Genomic DNA, 24,471 nt, shown 5'->3' on the forward strand with positions numbered 1-24,471 from the left:
TTAGACCCCCATAAAGTTGTATGAAGTCAAGTCATTAGATTGATATTTGAAAGAGAGAAACCATAACATACATACTTTAGAACGGATAAGACATTTAGCCTTTAGCGCATTAGGTTTAAGGGACATGTGGCCTTAAAACTGGGAAAAAATGAAAGTATGCAAAAAATGGACATTTTTGTTACCCAAAAATGGCCATGTTGCCAACCTTGCACCAACTTGTAAACATTACCAATGCAAAGAGCATGTCTTGATTTAATTAGGAATAAATTTTGGTGTTGGTGCCTTGTTGGGTTTTTGGTTTACAGCTAATGTTACTAGTATACGTTTGATATATATTTTACTTATTATCCTGCGTTGGTCCATGGTGCGAAAACCACTACCAATCTCCCAAAAGTACTAATGTATTAGTCTAGGTGTTACCAAACTTTCTGATAGATTTCCTTAGATACCACATTTCTAGTGTGATGCCCCTGCAGATGTGTGAATGGGGTAGAACGGATAGTATGTTGACCCCCTCGTATGGAGCTAGTTTTTATTATTCTCACAACTGCAGAAATACCTCGTGACCCGCTGCTGCAAAAATTGGAACAGGGAAAACTGGCATTTTTCTTTACTATACAAGGATTAAAACATGACATCTCTGGCTGAGAATGGTGAGACAGCTCGCTACTGCGACATTTGGTTTGGAAATCCCTGTCAATAGACAGTAAAATATGTAGAAATTAAAGATTTGGCCCATACAATGGAGAGATTAGTAACCCCATTGCCAAGGAGCCATGCCTTATAGCTGTACAGGTCCAGCCACAGACCCACTCACCCACCAATGATGTCGTCTTAACTGTCTCTATGTGTCTAGCATACTATTCAACTAGAATTATGTCTGCTCCATTTTGATATTATGTCTGCTCCAATACCAAGTGCTATGGAAAGACATTCTTCCTTACCAGAAGAAGCCATATCTAAGATAGAAAATATATTTCACAGTTTTCAAGAAGAGGTATATTATGTGTTTTAATTTTGATATCACGTCTACCTGTCTATGTGTCTGTAGTATGTGCTCGGGGCCAGCAAACATTGAAGGCGCGAACAATGAAATGAAATATTTGAATTTTACGTCCCACGGTTATGCCAGCTAGGCTAATGGAGACGGTGATGATGAGAAATGAATGAAATGTTGGAATAAAGAAAGTGGAAGGAAACGGGAGAACTCTGAGAAAAATCCACACATATGCTGTTTGTCCATAACAAAGTTTACTTGGTGGGAACAGGATTTTGAACCTGGGACCCCATGCACCATAGGTGAACGCTCTACAACTGAGCCACCGAGGGCTCCCTGATGAAAAGGTATCAAAATATAGTCAGAAACGTGGCACCGAGCTAGATCGAATCAAGGACCCCAAAGTACTGAGTCACCGTGTCCCCTAAGTGAATGATGATAGAATAAAAAAATGTGGAACGAGAGAAACAATGCAATGAAATCTTTGAGTTTTACGTCCCACGCTTATGACGATTAGCCTAATGGAAAATCTTTAAGTTTTACGTCCCACAGTTATGCCGGCTAGGCTAATGGAGACGGTGATGATGAAAAATGAATGAAATGTTTAAATGAAGAAAGTGGGAGGAAATGGAAGAATACAGAAGAAATCCACGTACACGGTGTTTGTCCACCACAAAGTTCGCTTGATGGGAACAGGATTTTGAACCTGTGACCCCTATGCACCAGAGGTTAACGCTCTACCACTGAGCAACCGAGATACCCTGCAAAGAGAGAGAGCTCAAACCATAATACTCATGCAATAATTGTTTTGGCACCCCATGAATGTTTTAACAATGAACATTCGTTCCTATACGTATGAAATATGAATAAAAGTGTATATCTGTCTGTCTGTTTGTTGTCTGTGTGTCTCTGTGTGGTCTGGGGATCAGAGAAGTGAACCGAAAAGTGACTAAAATTTGGTCATGGTCTCAGACTAAGTCGAAGCGTTTTTTTTTGGGTGGGAAGGGAGGTAAACTCGAGTTTACGTTACTTTCAAAGTTATTTCAAGCCTCATGAGGTAAGGAACACCCCACTATTAGGAGGGTGTGTTACCGAAACGTAAAAATAATTTAAAATGCTTCATATTAATGTCAAATTCATAGTTTTCGAGACCGCTGTGTTTAATGATGATATTCCGAATTCATTAGTACACCACCTAAGAGGTTGGAGTGGCGGCCCAGGGGTGATAACGAGGTGTGTAAAACATAATTCAAAATGTTCGATATTAGTGTCAAATCCATAGTTTTCGGGGTCGCTGTGTTCAGTAATGAAACTACAAACTCAGTAATACATCATCTAAGGGGGATGAACTGGGGGCCCCAGGGTTAATATCGTGGATCTATTACACTATATGTAGTTCTCCAGATATAAGGTGTATTAGATAATTCTTGATTGAAATATATTGGATCTTGGATCAGGGAGTCACAAAAATTTTGAACGGTCCTCTAAATCGACTTTTCGTATTTTTTTAGTGAATGAGAACATCATAGTGAGTTAAGTTATAGTTTTCGCAATCATTGAGACATCATATCCTCGTAAGAGAGAGAGAGAGAGAGAGAGAGACGAAATCTTTCAGTTTAACGTCCCACAAATACGCTCCTTACGCTGATACACGGACGATATTAGTGTCAAATACATATTTTACGTGGTCGCTGAAACTCTTGAAAGAATAAGTATAAACTCCACGCACAGAAAGTTTATACATTAGACAACATACTTGAAGGAAACTGTGAACATACATTTGTTTCACTGCCATGGAATACGAAAAAAAGTACTTAACTACTTAAAAGCTACTTAACTACTTAAAAGCTATGCTATTTTTTCCTTGAAATTTCTGTTTTTTCCGTATAACAAATTGAAACCTATGTGTATATATACTGTTTATATTTATTTGGAATATGGTTATAAGTAACGAGATGCATTTCTTTTTTATTTTAGGTTGAATACAAATAAACAAAGATACGTGTATATTCGTTATCATTATTGATATTGTTTTTCCTTTTGTTTCAATACCTATATATATATATATATATATATATATATATATATATACTCTTTTTACATATATGTATATTCTTTTAAAGTACTTATATCATATATATATATATATAGGAAAATATCTTTTTCAATCTATATATATAAAAGAGAACGCACAAATCCTTTGTTCCCTCATCACGCTAATACGGCTGAACCAATTTCTTTTATTTTTGGGGGGTTATTAGGATTTGGACCCTAGATGGTTTTTATCATATCACTTTAATTTTTAATTACCAGTGTCTTGAGATAATTGACCATTCAAGTGTCCATAACGTACAAATCCTTTGTTAGTTCATCATAGGTAAAAATAAACGTATTTATATGCAACCCGCATGACCGTGTCACTCGGCGGGTTAACATAAATGACAGGCGATATAATGTTAACATTTACTGCAATCTACTATGGTTTTTATCATATCACTTGAAAGCGAAAACTTCCGGGATGACCGCAGCGAAGCGGGGCGGGTTAACATAAATGACAGGCGATATAATGTTAAGATTTACTGCAATCTTCTATGGTTTTTATCATATCACTTGAAAGCGAAAAAGTAAAAATTATCTAAGTAACAAAGTTTATTGCGTTCCGGGGTGACCGCAGCGAAGCGGGGTGAACGCTGCTAGTTACTTATATACATTTAGGTGGAAATAAAATGGAAAATAAAAGTACATAAGAATTATTAAAAGAGATTACTGTCTTTATTAACGACATAGAAGAAGAAGAGGACGTACCAAATAAAGAGACGCAAGTTCTTCTAAGGGAAATAGATGAGGTAATCGGGATAGAAGAAGAAGATGATCATCGTGAGAGAAAGGAAGAAGAAGAAGAAAGGAACACACAAGGAAGAAGTAGGATTACCAACAAATGCATTTGCTCAAGAAGAAGAACAAGAAGAAAGAGATGTAGTTAATGAAATTGAAAGAGCAGAAAAAGAGATGATCACCAGTGCCAAAGAAGAAGAAAGAGATGCAGTTAATGAAATTAAGAACAAAAAGAAGATGAAGAAGAAGAGAAAAATAAATAACTATTAGACATATTAGAAAGTGGCTGTGATAGAATGATAACACAGGAAGAGGAAAAGGAAGCATCCGTATGTATTGAAAAAATTAAAGAATGGTTACAAGAAGAAGCAGAAGAAGACGTCGAAGAAAGGACAAATGAAGAAGAGTTTCTAAATCTTACGTCTTCTTAGATAATAGGAGAAGCTTACAATGAGGAGGAGAAGAAGACAGAAGAAGAAGAGTTTTATGAAAATGAGCTACAAAATTGGATTAACAATTTATTTCCCAATCCTGGAAAAGAAGAGAAAGAAGAAGAATACGTCGAAGAAAGGACAAAGGAGGAAGGGTTACTAACTCCCACGTTTTCGCAGGTAATAGGAGAGGCGTACAATGAAGAAGAGAAGAATACAGAAGAAGATTTTTACGAACATGAACTACAAAACTGGCTTAACATTTTGTATCCCAATCCTGAAAAAGAAGAGGAAGGAGAAGAAATATATCCATCATTTATGGAAATATTAGCAGAAGCTAATACAGAACATGGAGAAACACAAGTTCATTTAGACGAAATAGAAAAAAGAATGGATGTATTGCTATCTGATTTTCAAGCAGAACGAAACACAAATGTACAAGTGAGATTTGGAAATAACAGGCGTAACCATGGAAACAACAGATTTCATATAATAGAAGAACGTAGAAGACAATACAGAAGACACAATATGGAAGGTACAATGCTAAGAATTCGATTAGCCCCCGTGCGTGCAGATGAAAATCCTTTTACTGCAATTGAAACAAGTCTACGAGCTCTAATAGATTATTTACTACGTAATGTGGACCAACATGATTACGTAGGAATAAGAATCACAAATGAGAGAGAAGGACATCGTCCTTTTTGGTTGTCGTTCAGACAAGCAAGAAATCTCTCAGCGGAAGTTCTATGGACAAGTTATGAGAAAGTACTGCGGCTTTTCTTATAAACGAAGATTGTATAGTGAATTTTCATCATGTACGTATGCCAAGAGGACAAGGTCGTTTGAAACAACATATGAATACCGAGGAATATGTAAAGGCAAAACGTGGTATTATCACAGTTAAGAACATAGGTACAAGATGTTTAGCGCATGCAATCGTCGTTACCATAGGACTGAAAGAACACAAGGGGAGAAATCAAACTGGATATAATAAATATGTAAAAACTCAAAATAATATATTATAGAAAAAGAAGCAGAAGATCTGTGTGAAGCTGCCGGTGTAGATCCACGGTGGTGGTGGAATTCCTGATATTCGTAAATTTCAGAAATATTTAAAGGATTGTAAAATCACGGCGTATAGGGGCAGGAAGTGATGTTATGTTCGAAACTCCACCAAGTGATAATGAGAGTACATCTTTAAATTTACTTTACATAGATAACCATTACAACGTCATTGAAAGCTTAACAGCATGGTTTAGCTGCAGATATTATTGCGAAAGCTGTCACAAGAAATATACAACAAAGCATGGATATTTGAAACGTTGTACAGCTGTATGTTATCATTGTTATCAGAAGCCACCGTGTGACTTTAAAGAATCCCATATTACATGCAATGATTGTAATCGAGAATTTTATGGCCAGCCATGCTATGATTATCACAAGTCAGCTCCTTATTAAAATGAAAAACCTTTATGTTCAATTGTGAAATGCTGTGCCCAGTGTTTGAAAATTTATGTTGTAAGAGAAGAAGGATCTCACGTATGTGGAGAAACGTATTGCAATTTTTGCTATACTACAATACCACCTAATCATGAATGTTACATGAAAGTGAATGAAAGAAGAAAATCCAAAAAAGCCTACGAAAAAATTATCATTGAGAAGAAAGCTATGATTGTATTTTATGATATTGAATGTACACAAGATACGAAAATAGAAGATGAAGACGCAAACATATATGAACATATACCTAATGTCTTGGTTGGTCAGCATGCATGTTACCGTTGTTACGAAGACAACAACATAAAAAAATGATTGTATCGTTTGTGGAAAACGAGAAAATATATTTGACGGTGAAAATGTAATAGAAGGCTTTCTGAAACATTTACAAAAACGACGTCCAAACATTAAATAAGTAACATGTATTGCACACAACTCTAAGGGCTATGATGCACATTTCATCCTTAAGACCATGGTTGAGAAGATGAATTGGACTCCAGATGTGATCATGAATGGGGCGAAAATTATATTTCTTAAAGTGGAGAACGTAACCTTTATTGATTCACTAAGTTTTCTTCCTATGCCCTTAAGTAAATTAAGTGGTGTGTTTGGTCTTCAATCCTGCAAAGGATATTTCCCACACTTTCTCAATCGACGTGAGAACCAAAAATATGAAGGCACACTTCCAGACATTAGGTATTATGGAGCAGATACCATGAAAGTAGACGAAAGACGTAAGTTTCTGCAATGGTATACTGAACATCGAAACGACACCTTTAAAATGAAAGAACTCATCAAGTATTGTGTACAGGATGTTGAAGTTTTACGTAAAGCATGTATTTCCTTTATGAATAATTTGAATCTGAAACAAATGTAAATCCCTTACTTGAATGCATTGCAATCGCCAGTGCATGTAACTTGGTGCATCGAAGAAATTTCTTAAAGGAAAATACGATTGGTGTCATACCAAAGAACGGGTATCGATGGAGAGATGTACAATCAATTGAAGCAGGACAATGGATAGCTTGGGAAATAAAAACAAGAAACATCCAAATTACCAATGCTGCACGTAGTAAGGAAAAATGAATTGCATCAATGAAAGTAGATGGTGAATGGACAGATCCCCATACAGGAAGAATACACATGTGGGAGTATGAAGGGGATTGGATCCATGGCTCTATTTTCTGTTACCCTAACTACAGAGATAATCCCATATATAACAATGTTACAGATACCATGGAATTTCGATTTGAAGCAACAAAGAAGAAGATTCAAAAATTAAAAGAATTTGACTGTGAAGTGCACGAAATATGGGGCTGTGAATTTAAGGTGTATCACTACCCGGAAGTCAGTATAAGTATTAGTTCATTGCCTTAATCAACGCGTAAAGAAATGACACATATTATAAGTATTGCACTATAACATAGAGTTATGCGTCAGCTACAACATGAGATACTATTTTCTGTGCTTATGTATTCTGTTAGCTAAAAAAAGTAACATATAAGAGGAAAACTTGATCAGTTTTAAGAGGAGTACGCAAGTTGGCGCTTGCTGTTGGATTTTGCTATTACTGTGCTAAGTTTTATGAAATTTTTACTTACAAGCATAAATTAATTTACAAGTAGTTGTCTTATTACGGAATATGGATATTATATTACCGTTTTTCGTGTTATGTTTTACATTTTATCCAAATATTATTTTGTGTTTACGGAAATAGTTTTAGTGGCTGAATCTCACGCTTACGCAGGACGCCATAATGCTTCGTTGCCAAACTTACATGTGTACTGTTGCAGTCACAATAGTAGGACAAGTCCTTGTAAGCGTTTGAAGTCCAGAGGCGAAACCTGTGAATTGTGACAAAACTATTATAGTTAATAAAAGTGGAAATATATATAAAAGAAAAATCCAACTCTAAGTAAAAGCCGAAGAGCCAAAGGAAGCAAAGAGAAAGGGAGAATAAATTGAAGAAACAGCTAATCGCTTTTCAATTTTTAACTGTTTGTTTCCACGTAATACAAAGATAATTCATTTTGACGATCATTTTGAACGTTAAATACTTAGAATAATATGTGTTCTTTCTTTTTCTTCTTTTCTTTCCTTTCTTTCTTTCTTTCTTTATTTATTTATTTTTGCTGAAACTTAATTTGCTTAGGTAAAATATAATATCTTCTTTAAAATAATCTATATATGTTTTTGAGCTTCCATACATACACGAATAGTTGCCTGAACCCTTTAGTGGAAAATAGTAATTAATTCCACTTACTAGGGAAGGTCGTGGGATGTTACTCTGACTTCATATTGATACTATGCTCAGTCGACTTCTTTTTACATATGAAAGAATTAGGCAACCGGAGAAATCCTCGATCGCAAGCTTGTTCGGGTGACATCCAGAAGTCCTAAACGGCAGAAGTCCTAAAAATATAGGCACTAGACCTAAATTTTAGGACTTCTGCAGTTTAGGATTTCTGCCGTTTAGGACTTCTGCCGTTTAGGACTTCTGCCGCGATATGATTTTTAGGACTTCTGGCGTTTAGGACTTGTGCCTTTTAGGTCTTGTGCCTTTTTCATTCAGTTGCTTTAGTTCTGAAATTCGCCACCACCACACGAAATTGGGACGATGTAGCAACTAGTTGGCAATAATGTTACGAACGTAGCTAATTCCAACAGTAACAGCTATATTTGTACTACTAAGATTAGACTATTATTATCACTATCTGTTCTGCACTTATACACGAGTGACATAATACAACCTATTTCATTCTAAGAATTAATTACATAATTAGTTAAGAAATTCGTTTCTTTCGAATGGAGATACGAGAATCCCAAGACAAATTCCTAAAAGAAAAATAAATTTAAAAAAATTAAAAAAGGTTTAAAAAGCATATTTTACCAGACTTCGGAAACCAAGCAAACATTCAGAATTGCAATATATACTATGCGGAAAGTATTTTATTAAGAGTAGGACAAAAATCCACCAAATTTACTTAATTTGGACAAAAGCTCACTAGACATTTCACGTGTGATCGTTAAATACCAACTGTATACATTAATTACGCAGTAAATTTAAAATTGAACTAAGAACATTTATTATGCAATACAGTGGGTGACATTCACAAGTCCTAAACGGCACAAGTCCAAAAAATATAGGCACTAGACCTAAATTTTAGGTCCTATGCCATTTTTGCAGAAATTACTACATAGTCATTTAGGGGTGTAGCCTGCAAATTTTTCTAGGGGAGCAGGCTTTTTATGTATTAAAAGCAAATCAAAATTTATGTCCAGATTACGAAAGCTTTAATAAGACAATAAATTTATACATATTACACATGTACATAAATACATAATATTATTATATTTCCAGTTAGTTCCTTTTTGAAACCTGGACCTTGACAGAGCGTAAATTTAAAACCACAGCTTGCGGGAAATGTACGAATAAGTAAGTTACAAGAAATCGGAAACTGTTCATGGAAGTCCATTTGTTTGACTGTATTTACCTTCTGTACTCTTATATAAAAGAGTAAAGATGAGTGATTTTTTGGGCATACTACTACAAGTAGAGTCGTTAAATTTTAATTATAAAATATAATTTTCTTATGAAAGCAGAAAATGCTCTATGTAAATTAAAAGTGTGATAAGGGGCAACGCAGAGACTGGATGAAGTAGCTACAATTATTGGATAAGTCACTGTTCAATCTGTAACATTATCCACGCTGTGCTCAGATTTCGGAATGTGTGTGTGCTAGGATGCTATCACGCCAGTTGATAGACGAACTGAAGCAGCGATGTGTTAATGTCTCACGAGATTTTCCTACGCCGTAAACGAGAAGGTAGTGATTTTCAGAATAGATTCGTTATTGGATATGAAATATGGGTGCACTATTACATTTCGGAAGTAAGAAAGTGAGCATGCAATGGCAGTATCCATTATCGGACACAATCATATACGGGGAAGTTAGTACTTTCTTCTGGGACCAAAAGTGTGACATTTTTGAGCGTTACAGCATAGGGAACGCATAGTCAATAATATCTTGTATTCCGATCTCTAAAAAGGTCCTAAACTTACTATACGAAGTAACACGGACTTCTGAAAACAAATTTCCTCTATAACATAACAATACTCGGCCTCATACTACTGCCTGTGCAATGGCTGCGATCATTGACATTCTTCATTTCATCCTCCTTCCGTACCGAATCTCGCCTCAGTGGTGAAGGGCACTAAAGATAAAGAAGTTGCAATCTGATGAAGAGGTGTAACGAATAGTGTATGACTAATTGCGTATTCAATCAAAAAAATCTTTAGAGGCATTGGGACCAGAGATGTTCACCCTCACGAGGGTGGCCCTCTCGAGGGCATCCTCACCCTCAAGTTCCCTCGCCCACAGTGACGCGAGGGCGAGGACAAGCTTTGATGGCGAGGGTGAGGGTGCGCGAGGGCGAGGACAAGTTTCGGCAGCGAGGGCGATGGTGCGCGAGGGCGAGGACAAGCTTCGATGGCGAGGGTGAGGATGCGCGAGGGCGAGGACGAGCTTCGATGGCGGGGGCGAGGGTGCGCGAGGGCGAGGAAAAGCTTCGACGAAGAGGGCGAGGGTGAACGAGGGTGAGGGCCAAGTGTTACTGCGGGAGCGAGGGTGCACGATGGCTAGAGACAACTTCCTTCAGGAGAGCGAGGGCACGTGAGGGAGGAGGACAAGCTTCCTTAAAAGCAACTGTTTTGGAGTTTACTGTTTGACCTCTTTTGGAGAGAGGCAAAATTTAAAATATCATCTGCCATGTCCCCTAGATGAAAAGTTAGTGTCATAGCAAGGTTATACATTAATCGTATTTTTCCTTTCAATTAATTGCAGTAGACAATTTCTCGTGTGTACGTACATTATTATTAAAAATAAAAATGCAAATAAGAATAATATTTGGTTTTTCCCATGAAAGTTTCCGGGTAGAAATAGCGCTACATTAAGAAGTAAGTGTGCCTCATTGTTGCCCTCCCTGTGCTGGAGACGTTTTAGATAAGAAGTGTCTACTACACTGTCATGTTTAAAGAGTGTTGGTAGACAGACAGACAGTCACTCACGTCATTCAGCTGTAAATGACAAGAGCGCTGATATCTGAACAAACACAATCAATGAGAGAACCATCAGAATGCAGTAGATCAGATGGAAAAAGACTTGATGGAATGACTTTGGTTCATACATGGCCATTTTGCTCCGGACTCTCTCGGACTCGGGCTCATTTTTTTCAACTGGGCTCTCGCTCATTTATTCCTTTAGGAATCGTGCTCGGGCTCACTTCCCTCAGTTGGACTCGCGCTGACTTATTTCATTGGCGCTCGGGGTAGCGCTTAATTATTGAACCCGAGAACGGTCGAGCGCGAATGCCGAGCTAGCGAGCGTTGGGCTCGTGAATTTGGATGCCCATGAAATGGGCTGATTAATAGCATACATCCTCCTCCAATCTCCACCACTGATGAAGTTGTTACAATTAATCGGAATTTTTAACTTTTCATAGTTTTGTGACAGCCCAAACTATTATCTTAATCAATATTTGTTAAAATATCAGTCACTATTGTATCGATTTTCATTGTTTCTGCTTTTATAATCTACGTGGGTAGAGCTATCATTTAGTTACAAAATTAATAATATGTTTTTTCTTGTCCTTAAATAGAAATATCTGACACGTTAATACTGAAATTTTGTTAAAAGAGCTGCTTTAACAAACTAAATTTAATAAGTTCCACAAGACATAAGTTGCTTATGCAGCCAAAATTTGCAACTGTTGACTGATTGCCGTTTAGCGTTCTCTTTCGTCGGTGAGGCTATGAGAAGTGGACCTATAGGTTTAACGCGGAATTCGATCCACTGTCGTTCAATGTTCTCCCACTCGGAATTGTCCCCAGGACCCCATGCACCAAAGGGCGCGCAAGGGTGATGGACAATTCCATTCGCGAGGGCGATGGTGAACGAGGGCGAGGGCCAACTGCTACTGCGAGGGCGAGGGTGAGTGAGATCGAAGTAAAATGAACATCTATGATTGGGACACTTTGTAAGTAATGGGAAACTTATATTGAGCGTAGAGTGGATTGTGTAGAAAAATGAAATTCATTTGTTCCATATTCACTCAATATTTTCCTTTTTTAAGTTTTAAATGTTTTCTGACACCTCGTAACACTAGAAAATTGTTGTTTCCGTAAGTACCGGATATGGAAGTGGAATTACAATTTTAACAACCGGTTCCAAGAACCTGAGAAATTTTAATAACCGGTTCGGGAGAACTAGGTGAATGACACCATTGAATAAAGCAATAGACCCGTATACTCTGTCAACGATCAGTCCATGAACATCCGCAGCGGAGGCAAGGGAACAATCGCTTTACCTTGCATTTTCGAAAGGTGTTTGGTTGTTTCAAAACGATTTACCCAGAAACACACATGAAGAAACACTATATTTGGTTACACCTACTAGAATATTTAATATAGACCTATTTAATGTAGTCCACAAAGATATGCAATATGCCTCAATATTAACTGTTTTGCATCATGCGTTATGCGCATCAATGTATATCAGGCTTTTGCCCCTTCCCCGACCTTGGAAAAATCCTGCGGGTGTTTCTGGATAAAAGTGTTCTTATTCGGAACTGTTATTATCTTCAGGTATGCATAGTATCAAGTATGAACCAGTACTAAAAGATTGTTACGTAAAATTGTTTTGAATATATGCCACTATAAACAAGAATTACAGAATACATACTTGTTATTATTGTTGAAGATCATGTGATATATGAAGTACAGCAATCAAAGTGCAAAAACAAGTACTTGCAAAACACTTGGAGAAATGAAGTAGGTTAAATATACTAGTAGATTTTAATAAAATTAGCTGTAAATAGCTTGGTAGATAGATCACCTCTGGCGCACGAGATCGCTGGTTCCATCCCACTTTTCGCCAGGAAGACTTCCTGTAGAACCCATAGTGTGCGTGGATTTTCTCGGTGTTTTTCCACTTCCTTCAGTACAACATTTCGATAATCATCATCACTGCTCCTTTTAGATTCGGATTATAATCGTGGAATATTAAACTAGAAAATTTCAAATAGCGCCTTCGACACCTTAACACAGTGCTAATCGCGTAGTTTTACTCGCCCCAGGGAACTTATGCAGAGTCATTCTGACGCGTGATTACTAAAGAGTTCTACTAACATATGTTTCCTGCAGTAGTCAGGCCTTTAGTATGACGCTAATCATATGTCAAAACGACTCTGTATAAAGCCCTATCTCAGATTCCTCATTCCAGCTGGATTGTGGAACAAATCTGTTTATATAAGTAAGCAACCTTGTAAAAGTTGGTGATAGTTTTCATTTAACGTAGCCATGTTTGGCCAGAAAACGCTGGAATTTTAGCCATAATGATTATCATCCCGGTAGCCACTCCAAAATTGTAGGGGAGGGGCGGATGAAGTTAGAGGGGGCTCGATCTAACAATATTATAGTTCATCACCATATTACAGTTCAATTGCAAGCCTACCATGAAAATTTTATGGGGACAGCCAAAATTTAGCGGGGCTCGGCCCACCTAGACCGCCCTGGATACGGGTCTGATGATTATGCCATCTAAAGTAAAGTTACACTAAGACATTCAAGTTACAAAATATATGCCCTGGGGAATATTAAATCTCTAAAGCAGAGGTAAGTTTTACACCAAGGATTAAACTACGCTTATAAAACACCATTTTTGAGCGTACTAAGAGTCTGTTTTGTCCAAAAGATGAAATTAAGTAATTAAAGATTAAGTAATTACGAAATTATGTAATGATTTTGTATTAGTATAGGCATTCTAAATCTGCACCGTAAAGACATCTAGTTTGAGAGATACGCATAACGTTTCATGAGTTAAAAAATCACTTTTGATCAAAGAATATAATTAATTCATATTTTAAAGCATGCAGTATTGAGTAAAATGGAAATAAAAGCTCTCATTCCTCTTTGTTGTAAATAATGTATAAAATGCGATCGTGTCTAAACACTTTTCTATCCGTAACTCATGTGGCAATATCGCATGTATCGCAATGTGTCCTGCCATCTAGTGAGAAAGTTTTACCCTAAAGGTGCCTAGCGATCCAGCTTAAAAAGCAATTGGCAGGAAATGAAGAGATGAAGAAGTATGTTAGTAACCATCCATACACAAAGAAAATACATGAATCCTCGTGACGCTTTTTATGGAGGACGTGTGAATGCCATACGTTTGTATCATAAAGCACAAGAGTCTGAAGGAGAAACTGTTTCATACAAAGATGTTATTTCGCTTTATCCGTATATCTCTAAGACTAAGAAATTTCCTATTCGTCATTCCACTATCTATCTGCTTGGAGATTCAAATATTCCCAGCATTGATGAAGTAGAAGGATTAGTTAAGCAAAGTATTCTTCCTCCAAAAACTCTCTTTCATGAGGTTTTACCTTACAAATCAAATGATAGATTGATGTTTCCACTTTATTGTACATGTTGTGATGAATTAAACCAGACACCTTGTAATCACAGCAATGAAGAGCGTGTTCTACATGGTACATAAGTAGCAGATGAAGTAAGAAAAGCAATAGAGAAAGGATACAAACTAATAGATATTTATGAAATTTGGGCATGTGATGTTCAATATGATGAAGAAACAAAAAGTGGCGGATTATTTGCAGAGTACGTAAACACCTTCCTGAAAGCAAAAACGGAAGCTAGTGTTTGGCCATCATGATGTAAAACAGATGAGCTAAAGCAGAAGTACATTCAGCAATTTTATGAAAAGGAGGGAATACTTCTAGATGAAAAGAAAATTAAACATAATCCAACACTTAGTAGTTTAGCTAAATTAATGCTAAATTTATTTTTGAGAAAATTTGGTCAACGTGAGAACATGGGGCATGTTAGCATTATTAATGACCCCAAGGAATTATATGAGAGATTAACATCTCGTGATATAGACGTACATCAAATATTTCCAGTAAAGGATGACATGGTATATGTATATTAGTAATACACAGATGAAGTTCCTGTTTCACTAACAACAGTAAACGTTGTCATAGCCGCGTACACAACAGCACAAGCAAGATTAGAATTGTATAAGTATTTAGATCAGCTACAAGAAAGAGTATTGTACTTTGATACTGATTCAGTAATTTATACTCAAAAACCTGGTGAAAGTACTATTCCAAATGGTGACTTTTAGGTGATTTAACAAATGAATTGCTCGAATATGGTAAAGAGGCCTATATTTCAGATACGTCTCGGCTGGACCCAAGAACTACGCGTTACGTATTTTTGATCCCAGTACGAAGGAGTTTCAAGTATGCAAGATACGAGGCTTTTCATTAAAGTATGAATCATCTAAATACGTAAATTTTGATGTAATGAAGAAAATAATAGTAGATGATGAAGAGGAGGCAGAAGAAGAAGAATCTCGTACCACTGAAGTCAAAATTACCAACGAGAAAAAAAATTGCCGCAGGAAAGATCTTGCTATCGACAGCATGCCCGAAACAAAAGTTTATAAGAAATTATATAAAACAACCAAGAATACCAAATACATATGAAACTCTTCCATATGGCTATACTCCTTCCAACAAAAGAAGACAAATGTAATACGACCCTTTATAAATATACGCATGAAGAGAGAAATATCACATTTCTTAACATGGATACGACGTCGAAACATCCCTTTTCATGTATTGTTGCAGGACCAAGTGGATGTGGAAAAACTTCCTTTGTAATACGATTCTGTCTAATTTATCACGTATGGTTAATACATCGTTTCGTCATGTTTATTGGTACTACGCAGAATGGCAAAATGCATACAGAGAAATTTCGACAAAAGTACAATTTATTGAATGATTACCTCAAACAAAATATCCTCTTAGTAAAGACAAATATTCATTACACTTCAAGTAAAATACAAAATCGTGAAACATTTTTTAAATTATCGGTTCCATAATCTAAGTGCCAAAGTAAAATATTCATACTCATTATTACATACACAAAACGTCTCGGTCTCTCCAACACGCTAATTCCCACAGTTCACAGTAATGCTAATAGTTATCACGGAAGGTATTGGTTACCTTGTACTTAATGTTAAGAGAAGTCTATAGTAAAGCAATTTGACAAAACTATACGTTCAAAATGCTATCTCTTATTTAAAGCAATTGTTTCCATATGTATATAAGACTTATCCCAATAAACAAAACACACTATTAATGTCAAAATGACAGACACCTATTTCAACTGATAAGAAAAGGACATGTTAGCTATTACCAGTAATAGAAGGTATTAAATTATTTCCCTTCTAGCGGCCGTAACACCATTAACAGAATATTTTCTTCTTTTTCTAACTTAGAAACAACATCTATAAATAAAATGCCCTTTTAGTTAAAATAAACACCCATTACACTTCAAGGAAAATACAAAATCGTATCAAGCTTCTGTGAATATCATATGCAACTCTCAAAACATTTTAAATTTTCGGTTTCATAATCTTCTAGGCATCAAAGTCAGACTCATTATCATATATTACAATATCCATACTCAATATTATATATATATATATAAAACATATCGGTCTCTCCGTCACTCCAATTCCCATAGTTCACAAACATGCTAATAGTTGTCACCAATTGTGTTACTGCTTGCCTTCTACCTGACGCTGTAAAATAATTTAACCATACTACAGTGTTCGAAGTGATCTCTTATTATAAATCAAATGTTTCAATTTGTATGTAAAGCTAATCCTAATAAAACAAACGCACTATTAATGTCGCTACTACATTATTTAAATGATGCCAAAGTTCTTCCAATGCGCATTATTGATATTACATATATATCTCGTTTACTCGTCTACTATTTTATACGCATAGTCGCTATTGAACTCTCAGAGAAAGACAATTAAAGGTTTTCAGTGTTAAAATACCCTTCACTCAAGCAATCAACTTCATTAATATAACAGAATTTATTATTTTCGATCCATTTCCTTCGACCTAACGTATTTTGTATGCAATTAGATAGAAATCTAATTCCATATTTAGAATTTCATCCGCTAACTGTACTATATTACGCTTGCAACATTATTTGCCTACAATACGTTTCTTTCCTTATAAAATGTTTGGTACCAAATCTTCGTAAACAGTAAATAGTGCTGTCCATAAAATAAGTCACTTCTGAAACAAAATGCTTTCGTTCAGTCAGAGTATATTTCTAGTACAAAACATTGTGCCTAAAGTTCTCTCGTTTCCTCATACATTCTCGTACCACGAAATTATAATTGCGTACGTTATTCATTCCTCTTCTTTGTCCGAAAAGATATAATTGAGAGACAATAAACTTAGAAACACAAACACACGCATAGGTTTGCATCCACGAACTAAATTTGTTTTCATTTAACTGTACGTAAACACACAACTAACTAGTTAATAAGGAATATATTTTAAGCATAGCAACCCAACTACCTAGCCTCATATATAACATAGTGTTTCCTAAAAGAAGAAGAAAAATATTCAATTCAAAGATCCTTTGTGCGAGAGTTCTGAAGCCCAAACACACATACACGCTCACATAGATACATACATACACACAGAAACAGAAATAAGACCATTGCTACCTGGTAGAGAAGACACAATCAGCTGTCCCTACCATTATGTCATAGTTTTCTTAATATGTATAACTAAGCAACGATGGTGGTACAATAACATGAATCCATATAAATTACATTCTGCAGACTTTTCAAAGATGTAAGTTTCCTCTTGAAACAATACAAAACAAGGAAAATTAACAAGAAACCCTCGGCGACCTTATTCAGTTGCTTCAAAGAAAGTAAAAATGATTTTTCATTCCCTCTTTCCGCTTATTCATCGCTTATGGAATGCACTCACTGTTTTTTCCTCTCTTCCAACCAAGAAAGGCAAATTACTATGATGTATCACGTTAAAACACTACAGTTGAATATTGTGTTATATATGTATAATTCGAAACAAATACTATATGTACATAAAGTGCTGTCATTTCACACAACAAAATAAATCTGGAATTCCGTAAAGAACATACAAAATCTGCTAATTCCTACCAAAGAATTACAAAACTATAACTCTTTCTCCACTAATATATCTTAAACTATATAAAACTTCGTATTTATATGAAAATGTATCCCAAATAATATATCTTTCCAGTGTCTTCGGTTGTGCGCTTACCACTGACAAAAAAACTTATCCGTCCCCGGTAAAAGTGTCAATATATCCAATTTAAACATGGTAACTTCTGTCTCCTATGGCGGAAAATGCGAGGTCACTTCCAACAATGTTCAAAACTTTGTCTCCGGTAAAGATAACGATTCTGTGAAATCACTTTCAACTGTATTAAGATTCAAAGGTTTCGGTAAATCCATGTTTTAAAACCAATCTATAACTCCTTTTCACTAAAACACCGGGTATTTAACATGCTTAGTCCATCACGTGATATTCCATTCCACATCAACCGTATCTCCACAAACATATTAACATCTTATAAGTGTGTGATCTGCATATTTCATTTCTAAATGGAATTTATATTCTGTTTGTCAAATTAGCATTTCTTAAACATTCTAACAGCTTTAATCATTCATTATAAGACACCTTCTCTTTCAACATAAAACGTCAGCACACCTCGTTATTCATAGCTGCATATATTATCATATTTCTTCTATATGAGTGTCATTGGAATATATACGTGGATCATTAATATTCGTAGGAAGAAAGCATCAATTATTTATACTGTCATACTATAAAACGACCATCCGTGAATACAAATATTAAAGAACATGAAATATATCGTTGAATAATCAACAAGGAGTACTTGCCACTTCTCCCAGTTACTCAAAAAAGTACACAAAAGCAGATTCAAGGTTAGTGTACTATTTGTACCCAATCTACTCACTCCTACCTTTTAGACTATCCTTCCATTCTAGGCCAAATCCCTAAAAGACCGAAATACTGCTTAATTACTTCAATATTAAAATTCAGAATACTAAATTTTATGTTTTGAATCTTAAATAATTCCAAAATATTGACAACAGAAATCTTATATTATAAGTAACCTTCACCTCTTTCTTTCCTTCCCACTACATTTTTTAAGAGCTTAAACACTCGTTTAATCGTTTTGAATGAAATGTGTAAATATCAAATTTCAGTTAGGATTTCTACTTCTACGTGTGGCGACAGAGATGTGGCGATAGAGGCGGTGGAAGAATGTCCTGCGTGTCCGGACTCTCCCGAAATCCCGACTTTTCTGAAAATTTAGTCTAATTTTCGGGGTGTTGTTACAAATTTTAATATAATTTATGCTCATCTTGAATTTGGATCCTGCGAAAAGTCTTTGACCCACCTGAAATAAATTTATGCAGACTTGCCTGTATGGAGATAAAATTTTAGGAGTAACAATGGGTTCGCTTTATCAAAATAATCATGTGGGACATTGGTGTAGAAATGTGTGAACTCACAAAAGCACAACAATGTCGATAACAGGGACGTAGCTAAGGGGTGGGCATGAGAGGGCACCGGCATCCCCAAAACTTTGCTTGCCCCCCAAATATTTATTTAAAATTATGTTGCAAATTGTTTTATCCTGCAATAAATGAAAAAAATATCCAAAGTAAACTGAAATTAGTCATACTTCTAAGAAAAGGTTATTTTTATATCCATTTATGGACTATTTCTTAAATATTAAGTGAGTGGTAATAAGAGTATATAAGATCAATAACTTTGGGAGCCGGGCGTCATCTTCGTTAACATTGCGAGGTTCTTTCAGTCCTTATAGTGATTCCAACCTTATAGTCGTCTTGAGATACTAAGGGCTAAAATCTATGCAAATGCCCTTTTAGTAACCGACTGAGATAAAATTGAAAGGTCGATTCAACTCAGAAGTTAGGAGCATACCTCCCATTGCTGGGATTTGCAACATAGTATCTTATATTTTAATTATTTTACGAAAAGGTATTGAGTGTAGATTTACTTTCTTATTTTCATTGTATTTAACAACTATTCTGGAGAGGGAAAACCGTCTCCAAATGTGATGTTTTCAATCTAAAGTGAAGGATTTGTTTTAAATTGGAGGAGCCGTTTGGGCTGTACACTCTTTATGCACCCAATGTTAAATGAAAATGCAACGTTGCCATTTACCTGGACCCACAAAATAAGTGAATGAAGTTACTGTCCTTTGCGCTAATGTGTCCATATCCAGATCCCATTTCAAACATGATCCCACTCACCAAACTCTTATTTAGAATAAAAAACAATTAACATCATTCAGTTATGTTGTGGGTCCAGGTAAATTGTAACGTTGCATTTTCATTTAACATTGGCCACATAAAGAGTGTAAAGCCCAAACGGCTCGTAGATTTTTTATCGAGTTTTTAAAAGTACCGTACTCTTTCAATTCTAAACTTGTCTTACTAGTTAGCTATAGGTAAAACAATACAGCGAATATTGCTGCAGAAAAAGTAGGAAGAAACTTTCGGTTCTGCTGAAGCTAAGGTTTTAGTTTTGCTCCAAAAGCCGAAAAATATGAAAAATTAACCAAAATAGGCAAGCTGCAGGTTGGATTAAAGATTGAAAACAATCAATTACTTTAGTACTAATTTAATAGGAAAAGATTTTAAAATGCTACTACAGAAACTTTTATAACAACTCTCTTTTATTACAGATATTTTGTTGTTAGCATGTATTAAAAATCCTCGAAAATGCAACTAAAATTACTATCATAAAATTTAATGGTGTGTCGACTGTGTAGATAAGCCAAATAATCCAACGTTTGCCAGTTCGTCCCTGCTCCTGCATGTGAAAGAAGGGAGTGAAGTTAGATTTATATTGAAGTTACACCACCCGATCGTGATGTAATGTCACATGGTTCTGTGAATTGTGATCATTGAGATTTGTGATAAAGGTGGAATAAAACGAGTCCTGTGGAGCTTTTAGCCCCCTTCGCTCGCTCAACTCGTTCAGCTATATCTCGTAGCGTAAATAAATCACTTTATTTTATCAATAAAGTTCTGTATGGAAAGTGGATTAAATACTACGTTACATTACGACACGACCGGGTGATACAACTTCAATGTAAATTTAACCTCTAACAGGTGATGTAACTTCAATTTAAACGGAATCTCACCCGAAAGTAGCAGTTTGATTCTGCTTTCCCACTGATAACTCTACTTTTGTAAACATAAAATGCAATTTACCTACATTGTGCACAAATGCTCTAAAGCGTGGAAATTATCTCCCTATAAACTATGCACATTATAAACGTTTTCCTATACACTCACTTTGAACAATAAATTATCATTTTTATGACAAACTATCCTAAACCTGCACCGATATTTTTTATGACATATTCCTGGGGCCTTATCCTATACTAGCTTTCGCAAAATTTTCGGACTGTAACGCAATGCAACATATGCAAAAATCAATTATAAAGCCCGTCTCACACGGATCTGAACTAAGGCCTCAACCCAGGCTACAACTTAATAGTGCTGCTTAACTCAAACTTCCATGCAATTTCTTTTATCCTGAAGTGATGGGGACAGTCACGCCAGAAACACAGCGGTTCTGTTAAAAGACGTATTAAGCAACAGTTATGAAGTGTCATGTATCACGAAGCCGGGTGCCACCATGAGTGAAACAATGAGAGACTGTGGTTCACTATGCAAGGATATGAGTATGAAAGACACACTAATAATCATTGGCGGGGGGGACGATGTTGCACGTGGTGAGGGTAACAAAGCTGTGGTAAATATGTACAAGTGTTTAAATATGTTAAATAACACTAACGTAACTGTAGCAGATATTCCACATAGACATGACTTAGACGGTAACTCCTGTGTTAATGTACATTTAAAACAAACAAACAGCAAAATTTCCAAAATATGCAAAGGTTATTGTAACGTAAGGTACGTTGATTTGGGCTTTATGGAAAGGGATAATTTTACTACACACGGACTACATTTAAACAACACTGGAAAACGTTCAATGTGTAATAAATTTGCTGAACTTGTAGAATCATCATCTGTAGTCTCGACAAGCGTCATCCCTTTACCATGGCAAGCATTGTTAGACAATAATGAAAGTCTAGCACCTGTAGTACGAGACAGTAGCAATAACGTATGCAAGATCCTTGATGCATACTCCAATATTAACGTAGAGTGTGGTAGTGTAGGAGTAGATCATATTGATAGAATTAGCTTAATACAAAGGGCAAGTAGTTCAATCTATAAAGCACAAGATTGTAATAACATAACTGAAAATGCTCAAAAGATAGAACGACAGAAGAGAATGCGTAAGATGTTATCCGATGATTTTTTATGGTAGGAAATACTGACTCTTTACACCTTCTTTTTCATAATGTGCAAGGTTTAGGGAACAAAATTTATCTTCTGGAGGTATTGTTGGAAAGCGACTTCTCAAATGTGCAGCATCTTTGTATAAGTGAGCACTGGTTAGATGCAAATATCGTTAATATAGTTAGTTTAAACGGTTTTAATATTATTACTCACTACTCTGGTACAGTCAAAAGTCGAGGTGGTGTCGCAATTTTTGCTCGCTCTTATATACATGCAACTGAGATTGACGTTCGGAATTTTTGCGTCGAAATGCATTGTGAGGTAGTCGCATCGAAACTTCAGAAGTTAAATATTTGTATTGTGTGTATCTATAGGACCCCTTCTGGTGATTTAGGAATTTTCTTTAAAAATTTTGAGAAACTTCTAGCGAACTTACGTAGAAAATTTAGTAGTGTAGTTATCTGTGGGGATATAAAAATAGATTGGTTAAAGAATTCAACTGATAAATCCAAGTTTCAAGATATGTTAAATTTATATGAACTACAAACTATTATTAACGTACCTACTCGTCAAGGAAAGACAGCTATCGACCAAATTGTTATTCCAAAAAGTAATCTTAAGTGTTTGTTTGAGGTTACTGAACTTGGATTTTCTGATCATGAAGCCATTTATTGTAGAATACCTACCGAGAAACTAGTGAAGGGAAGTCCGAAACCGATAACGAGAACAACCAGATTATTTTCAACGGAAAATATAAATTATTTTTGTTTTCTATTATCTCGTGCATCTTGGAAACCCTTGTACGACTTACCTAGTGCTAATGACAAATTCAATTATTTTGTTGATGTTTTCTTACATAATTTTAACATAGCATTTCCATTACAGTTACGGAAAGATCTTAATAACGTGAAAAAGTGGGTCGCGCAAGGAATAAAATTTTCAAAGCAAAAGCTTATATATTATCATAAACTTAAGAAAACCTGTGTTAATTTACCAGCTAAAGTTATTTCCCATATAAAAACATACAAAAGAATATATCAGAATATTATTCGAACAGCCAAAAGAATCCACAATAACACTATAATACACGGATATAAAAACAAAATGAAAGGTGCGTGGAACGTAATAAACAATTCATCAAAGACTGTCCCAATGCGCGAAATATCACAAGTTAATTATAGAAATAATTTTTTCGCTGATCCTGTTGCCATTACTGAAGTCTTTAATCAGTATTTTCTTAATACGAATTTACCACCTGGAAAGTTGGATCTCGCTGTAGAGCGAAATATTCCATGCAACAAACATAGTATGTATGTAACTCCGGTAACTGAAGAAGAATTATTGGACTGTATCAAAAGGCTTTCTAGTACCCGTTCTGCAGGTATAGATGAAGTCCCATCCCTAATTATAAAAAAGAGTGCGCATTTAATAGTGAAACAACTATGCTTTCTTGTAAATGTATCATTTGAATCAGGCGTTTTCCCCGACAGATTGAAGACTGCAAAAGTTATACCTTTGCACAAAAAAGGAAATACTTATGATGTTCAAAACTATAGGCCTGTTTCTATTTTGTTTTCTCGAAGATTTTTTAATCACTAATGTTATCGCGCTTGAGAAATTTTATATCCTGTCATAACCTAATCTCGTCTTCTCAACATGGTTTCCAAAAAAACAAATCAATTGATACAGCGTTGTTTAACTTTATTAAAGAGGTTTCTACAGTACTTGATAAGGGAAAATATGCAGTAGGTTTATTTGTTGATTTCTCCAAGACATTCGACAGTGTTCAACATTCTCTTCTACTGGCAAAACTCCAGAAATATGGTATTAGGGGTGTAGTACATGAATGGTTTCGCTCGTACCTGACAAACAGAAAACAAGTAGTAAAAATACAAAAAATAATTAACAATAAGCAAGTCAGATTTTCATCCAAAACTGCTACTATCTCTGCTGGTGTTCCTCAAGGCTCAATTCTTGGGCCAATTCTTTTTTATTTTACATAAATGATCTTGTTCAATATATGTATCCCCAACATATTGTACTATATGCTGACGATGTAAATGTCTTTGTAACAGCGGACAATACAGTTGAACTAGAAAATAAATTAAAACAAACTGTGGAGCGTTTGATAAAATGGACATCTCAGAATCAACTGCTGATAAATGCAAAGAAAACAAAAGCACTAAATTTTCATTACTCATGTACACCTCGAACAGTACCACCCATTGTGAGTAGTAGTGGTCCCGTTATATGCAACTGAGTCAGCAAAAATTTTTGTGACGTCATAGGTCAAAGGTCAATGACCTTGGCCCTGGGTCAATGACCTAGGGGTACATAGGACCACCCCCTCTAAATTTTGGCAGGGGTACCATGGCCCACCCCCTAAATTTTG

Source organism: Thermobia domestica, chromosome 3 (assembly GCF_964235325.1).
Source record: "Thermobia domestica chromosome 3, izTheDome1.hap1.1, whole genome shotgun sequence".
Lineage (NCBI taxonomy): Eukaryota > Metazoa > Arthropoda > Insecta > Zygentoma > Lepismatidae > Thermobia > Thermobia domestica.